Raw genomic sequence first — 7,324 nt, 5'->3', positions numbered from 1 at the left:
TCCCATCAACCGATATAAACCATGATCCCTAACTCCAATGAACACTCCACTAAAGCTAGAGCCTTTGGGTCTGAGTTTCGCTTTTCCATCTTGGAAAATCACGTCAAACCCCTTCATCTTGATCACTGAGATAGACAATATGTTATATCTAAGCTCTGGTACATAAAGTACATCCCAAACTCACATCAACTGACCTTACTCCATTCTGAATGGAACAACACTAGATCCTTTTCTCTACTTCTGACTCTTATTGCCCACCACCATGTGCAACTTCGAGTCCCACTAAGCTAGACTCTCGAACACATCCTACGAACCTGACATATGTTTCTATGCACCACTTTCCATGTACCATGTTGCCTCATAGATGGCACCCTCAGAGAAATGAGAAATCAAAGAAAAATCCTCTCTCTCTCTCTAATCTCCTAGAGATATCACTTATCTCGGAAAAAGTGGTGAAACCTGCAACAACCACCTTCCCCTTCTTCTTCTCATCGTCTCCCTACTTCTTCTTCAGACACTTCATCGAATAATGACCATACTTACGACAATTTAAACAATTCAACTTACTCAAGTCCTTCTTTTTCTTACCCATCATCCTTGCTGCAAGAGCCACATCATCATCAGAATCTTTCTTCTTCAGATGAAGATCCTTCTCTCGCAATTCTTCCTAAATGAAGTCATCCCACAACTTGTTCCAGTATGATAGCTTCTCTTTGGCAATGATATCTTTGATGAATGACTTCCATTCTGTAGTCACTCTGATGGTGGAAAGCTCATATCGAACCTGAGACAATATCATTAGATACAAAGTCACTCCTTCACCCTTTGTCATCTTGGCAGCCTTCAACTTATCCTACAATACCAATTACGGGTTCTCATTCTTATTCTGGAACAAATCCTGAAGAGATTTCCACATCTCATGGGCAGTGTTCTTCCTTGGTAGATGAGGTATCAAAGGACCCTTGACACAATCTAGGATGATTAACTTGGCTCTTGTATCCATATCTTCGCACACTTCCAGCTCCTTATGGTGAGTCAGCTTCTTGATCTCTTTCTCAGCAAAGTCACAAATCATGTTCACCATCGAAACCAACTTGATCCTTTCCTTCCATGGACTATACTTGGATAACCCTTCCAACATGTCCTCATACCAAAGTCAATTGACATCTTCAACATTGATATTAGTCCTTCAATAAGAATGCGACCAACTCCCTCTTGAGTTATACTCATTGTGCACACCTTAATTCACTGGCCCTTCAAAGTAGATTTATTACCATGTTATTTTTTCATCTCACTGGAGAATCTAGGATAAAGTCTTAGAATCTCTAACACAAACAACTCAAATTCCACAAAAAACTACTTTGCATAACGAGATAAACACAACAGTATATCAACACGTGCACAAATAGACAACTTTGTACAATTTTTCAACAAACCAAATTCGTTATATTATGAATATATAATACAATTGTCTGGGGCTCCTGTATAGGGATCAGTGCCCTCATACAATCACTGATACAAGAATTCAAACTAGGGTTTGGTGTCAACAACTATGACAACCAATCTACCCTGAACAGGACAACACTTTACCTACTTGTTGATATAGTGCTCCACAACCCTTTTAGTCCATGTGTGTTGAACACATATGTCGGTCCTTTGGCTCCCGAATTGCAGCAACACCACTATGCTTCTATCAATGAATCTTGCTCCTTTAGGTCACTGAAAACGACTCCAATTTTCCCTCTACTTTCTCATTATTTCAACAATGAATCCAACACAAAGGGTCTTCTTATGAGTTGTTCACAACTTTGTTTGTGAACACCTCCTAAACTGCTCATTGTTTCTCCTCAACTCTCAAGGACTTATTCCCTCTATTGCCTTCATGTGCTGCTCTAATGAAGACAAAGTTAGGGCATGGAGGGCTTCCCTCTATCACTGTAAGATGTCCTTCTCTTCATCAAACTTGGGCTCAACAGTTGGTCCACTTGGATGCCTTCTTTTGTCCTTCAAAAAGTCAACCCTTGACCTCCAAGTCACTGCCTCTCCTAGAAAACCTATAGCCCTTCACGGTCTGCACTTAGGGATCAACAAAACACCTGCTTTCTACCCTCCTAACAACCACAATATGCCCTTCAAACTGCCAAAACTTGGACCATATATACACTAGAAAAACATCACCAAAAGGAGACTAACATACCTTGTTCTTTACTCTTGCAACTCAGTTTTGTGTCCTTATTTCGCAATTCATACTATTGGTTAGGGAATTGTGTAACTATAGCTACAACCATTATAACTTAGCCTATTCTACTCCAAATGTCTGTGAATACCTTTCCTCCAATAGGTCAATCCCTTTGCTGGTCCTTAAGACACCTCCCAACCCATTGTTACACCTTCTCGACCCTCAAAACGGATACTATAGTAGCTTGGACTCCTACAAAAAAAATTCAACTTGTTTTCAAAGATTTTCTTCCATAAAATTTTGGACAAAACCACCTTGAGTTTGTCCTCCTCTTCGTTGGCTTATCCCTGCTCAAACTTGGCCCAAACAATTATGAGAAACCATCCATGAATAGACTTATTTCCTCCTTGTCTTGGCCTCCTAGAGCTACGACTACCTCAAAGATGTATCTTGTGATGTCGTTTCACTTTGAATGTATGCTAACGAGCTTCCACGTCTCTCATATTTATATGTCTCTATGGGCGTAACAAACAACCCTTGAAAGGGCACCTCTAAGTCGAGGTCGACTTGATACTTTTTGCATAAGCCCATTCTTGGACACATAAATTTTTTTCTCTCAATATACAAGGCCTCTCTTGGTGCTTCAAGCATCTCTTGGGGTGCTCTATCATCTCCAAGTGTTAAGTGTCCAAAACTCCTCATGGATTCACACCCACAACTTTGGATGCAAAGCCCACAACTTGGGTACTCTTGCCTACAAAGCCCATGTGGGTCAAATTTCTCCACAACACTATACCATGGGTTTGGAGTACATCCCAAGTGACAAATCTCAACATTTCAATGCCATGGGGCATCTAAGATAGGGGTGTTTGATGTCTTTTTTCCCTTTTATTTTGTTAGTTTAAGGATTAATTAGGATGATCATAGGAAGCAAGAAAGAAGGTATTATTAAAGGTTTAATATGAGGAAGTCAATTACTACAACTCATTCATGAGATGACGTTCTTGCTATTCGGAAAAGGACCAACAAGAGAATTTTTTAAATCTAAGAAAATTCTAGAGTTGTCTAGTAAAGAAACATGGATGGAGATAGATGTTCACATGTCCTCTATTTTTCATTTGACTTGGAGAATAAATAGAAGACAATGTAAGCATATTTTATCTTTCCTATTCTTACCCTAATTTGAACATGGGATAAAATAGATAGGTTTCTATTAAATGATTATAAATTTAGAGATGTATATTGACGATAAGAAAAAATTGATGGAAGGGTGATAAAGTAGTGTTATATAAGGCTATTTAGGGGAGGAAAATTGGCATTGGTAAAATTAGTATTGAAAAGGATCTAGCCCTAAGGGTTAGCTCAATTGGTTGAGTCCCCATCATTAAAGTACCTTTGTTATTGAGAGGTCATAGGTTCAATTCTCTTGACACTTTCAAGGTCAAGATTCATTTTGAGTCAATGGGAAGTGATCCCTTCGAGTGGGTTTTCCTAGTACAATTATTCCATGGATGTAGCGGTCATTGATCTCCAAGGTTCGTGAACCACATAGAAAAAAAAAAAAGGTAATACAAAGGATCCCAATTTATTAGTTATTTGTATCTAACATTATGACGGGTATGTTGGAAAGGTTTAAAGAAACGTACATTACCTTCTTATGTGTATGTAAGAGAGAGAAGGAAGCCATTCCTCTATTTAAGTGGAAAAAGCAAGCAATGCCCAAAGATGTTGGAGTGTGGGCCTTAAAATATACATTTGTTTAAACGTGCAATGACTAGAAAGAGTATGTGAATATTGATGCATAATGAAGGATTGTGGTGAAAGGTAATTGATGCATAATGAAGGATTACAGTGAAAGGTAATTGATGCATAATGAAGGATTTTGTGGAAAGCTAACAATGGAAAAAAAATATTACTCCTAGGTGTATAGGGGCTTGGATCAAAAAATAAATGAAAGGTTATGGAAGGCTTTCTAATTTGTGAAAATCATTAGTAAAGGATTTTCCCTTGGCAGGTAAGTGGTTGGTGCATAATATAAGAAGAGGAAATACAGTAAAAATAAGAGAGAACCCATGGATGGGGTGTTCTCCCAATTACAAATTAAAGATCACTTAATTCAATCACTTCATAACAAGGTGTCAAGGTCTACAAAACCCCCCCAAGTCGACCAACTTGGGGTCCCACTTTTAAATTTCAAGAAAGGGTCATCGAGTGAACTTTGATCTACTTTCTTTTAATTTGACTAGATAATGATATGTTGCTAATTGGAATTTAATTGACTAAGTACTTTTCAATCCTTATGTTGACTTCCACAATTGCATAGTCTATGGTAGTTGCATTATTAGATTGATATTTTTTTCAATGTGGTTCACGAATCCCAAAGATCGATGACTGCTACATCCATAAAATATTTGTACCAGGAAAATCCACCCAAAGGGATCACTTCCTATCGACTCAACCACGAAGCCTGACCCTGAGAGTGTCAAGAGAATTGAACCCATGATCCCTCAATAGAAAATGTACTTTAATAATGGGGACTCGACCAATTGAGCTATGCCTCAAGGCTGCATTATTATATTGGTTTTCTCTGCAAGTTTACTTTATATACATTTGTCACCTTGCATGTGTTGTGGTTATGAATGCTCTTGTATCCTCTGGTTTTGATTGGATCTCACCTACTTAAAAGTGTTATTTAGCTTTGTTACGATTTATGAAACAATTTTGCATCATTTCCTAGCTTGTAATTGAGTTAGGGGTAGAATCGACAATTTCATCAAGTGCTTGGTTTGAAGTGAACTAGATGCCAACAAACTCTTTTCTTGGATTAAAATATTTTAGCTACTTATGAATATTTCCAATGTCAGTAAATGTCTTGAAATATTCTATAACCAAGACATGAGACGAGCTAATAGATGTTGATTCAATCAAAGCAATATGTTGGATTTGGTTGAAGTGCACCGGAGGCCAACAAACCCTTTTCTTGGATTAAAATATTTTAGTTGCTTATGAATCTTGCCAATGTCAGACAATGTCTTAAAAGTGTGTATAACACAGGCTCGAGACAAATTGATAGAACTTAATTCAATCAAAGCAATATGTTGAGTGGGGCATGGAATTTTATTAGAAAATACTTTTTCACATAGTGTTGGTTCCATGTCAAGTTTCCATATTGACTTCAAGAAAAGGTTTTTATAGGTTTCTAGGGATTGTGAATCCAATGCAATAGCCTCGGGTTAAAGTTTCATGTAATAAAGGTAATAAAGGAAAAATAAGACCAAGGTCACAGGACACATATTCCAAGTTGAATGTTGGGCAAGCACTATAGTGGACATCACTTTTGGCTTATTAATGACTATGGAAATTGGAAAAGGGATTGGCAATGGAAAAGAAAGAATAATTGACATTTATTTATGAAATAAAGGAAAATAGGAGAAAAGGAATGTGAAGGGACAAAAATTTTCATACAAGGGAAATCAAAGGAAAAATGGAGGAAAATTAAGAAAAAGGAGACATCAATGATAAAAAGGTGTCAGAGGGTCAATTCACAACTTTTGTTAGTCTAGTTTGGCTCTCTCCTTTCATTCTCTCTCATACACTCTTGCACACTTAGAGGATTATTTAAGCATTTTAGCATTCACTTGGATTTGGAAAAAGGAAATCGAAGGAAAGCAAGGAGAAGGTTGGATCAATAACTTCAACAAGAGGATTTTGCAGGTAACATGTTTCATGTGTGATTTCCTAGCTAAGTTGTGAATATCTAGTACATGCATTTATTTATTTGGTTTATTTTTTTCATTGGCATGGCTTTTGTCGGGTTTGACAATGGTTTTAACCTTACCTTGCCATTTCTTGGATAGCCATGGTGTAATGGGATTCATTCTCAGTTGAGATTTGGATTGCTAGAAGGTTTTGGAACTGGATGAAGTCGTCTTAGGAAAATTTCCAAGGGTTGGGCGTGGAGATCATTTTCTCTAGGAAACACTCGATGGGTGGGTGGAGACAGGGCAATTTCTCAAGGTTTTGTGATAAAGAAGATCATATTAACTTGATCACGGTAGCTTGAGGGTGGAGGTGGTTTAACCTTTGGATTCCCTGGTTGTTATGTCATGGTTTATCCTATGAGATCCCACATTCATGCTTGGAATATGGCACGGGGGTGATTGGATGAAAGAAAGATTTGGTTCATCCCAATCTATGGTCCAGTGGTATGTGGAAGTCCTTGACTTGGTTGGCTTTTGTTTATGTTAATACGATTTATTTTCTTATTGTTATTGATGAGCACTTGTACTTGTTATTATGTTGATTTGATGGTTGATTTGTCATGGTTAATATTATGGTTTTATGTTGGTTATAAGCATGGTTCTATGATGTACTCTAGTTATGGCTCTTGTTCATGATTTGAGAAGTATTTGAATGGTTGATGAATGCATGGGATAACAAGTGTTGTTGCAGCTACTTGAGAGGGCATTAGACATTCTCGGTGATTCTTAGATGAAGTTTAGAGATATAAGATTAGGTATGCATTCATGTGACAAAATGTCTATCATGTTCTAGGCAATCTAGGTTAATTTTTTGCTTCAAGTTTGAATTTTTGGCATTGTGGTCACGTTAATTATGATTATGGAAAGTTACAAAGAGTTTTGGGCAGTGGTCTGGAAGCTAGCCTAAAAAAGTGGCTAAGATCTTAGGACCGTTAGCACTGAACTGGAGGATTTAGGTCATAACCACATGGAAGCAGGCTTGTGCATGCAGTTGGGGCCTCATAACCACACTCTTGCCTTGTTGTGCGTGTGGTTGGGGTATTAGGTCAGTGAAAAAGGGTTCTAGCTTAGGGATTGACCACTTGGGGTGGTTTGTAGCCTCCTGAGTGGTTTTTAGTCTTTGAGGGATGTCATTTTATATTCATATTGTAGGCCCCACTTCCATAACTATAACTTGGAGGTCAGGTCATGTCATAGTAGCACTCAACCTCACATTTACCCTGGGAGCTTGTAAAAGTAGGTAAATGTTGGGAGGGGTCATTACAGATTGGTATTAGAGCTTCCAGGTTCAAACACTTGGACTGGATGGGCTATATGTGATTGTTATGCATGCATGTCAGTCGTATGCATGCATTGCAGTGGCTATGGTTGTCATGTATATAGT

Source organism: Pinus tabuliformis, chromosome 8, assembly GCF_031772625.1.
Source record: "Pinus tabuliformis cultivar Carrire ecotype Pingquan chromosome 8, CPIR1, whole genome shotgun sequence".
Lineage (NCBI taxonomy): Eukaryota > Viridiplantae > Streptophyta > Pinopsida > Pinales > Pinaceae > Pinus > Pinus tabuliformis.
Note: the sequence above shows the minus strand (reverse complement) of the source record.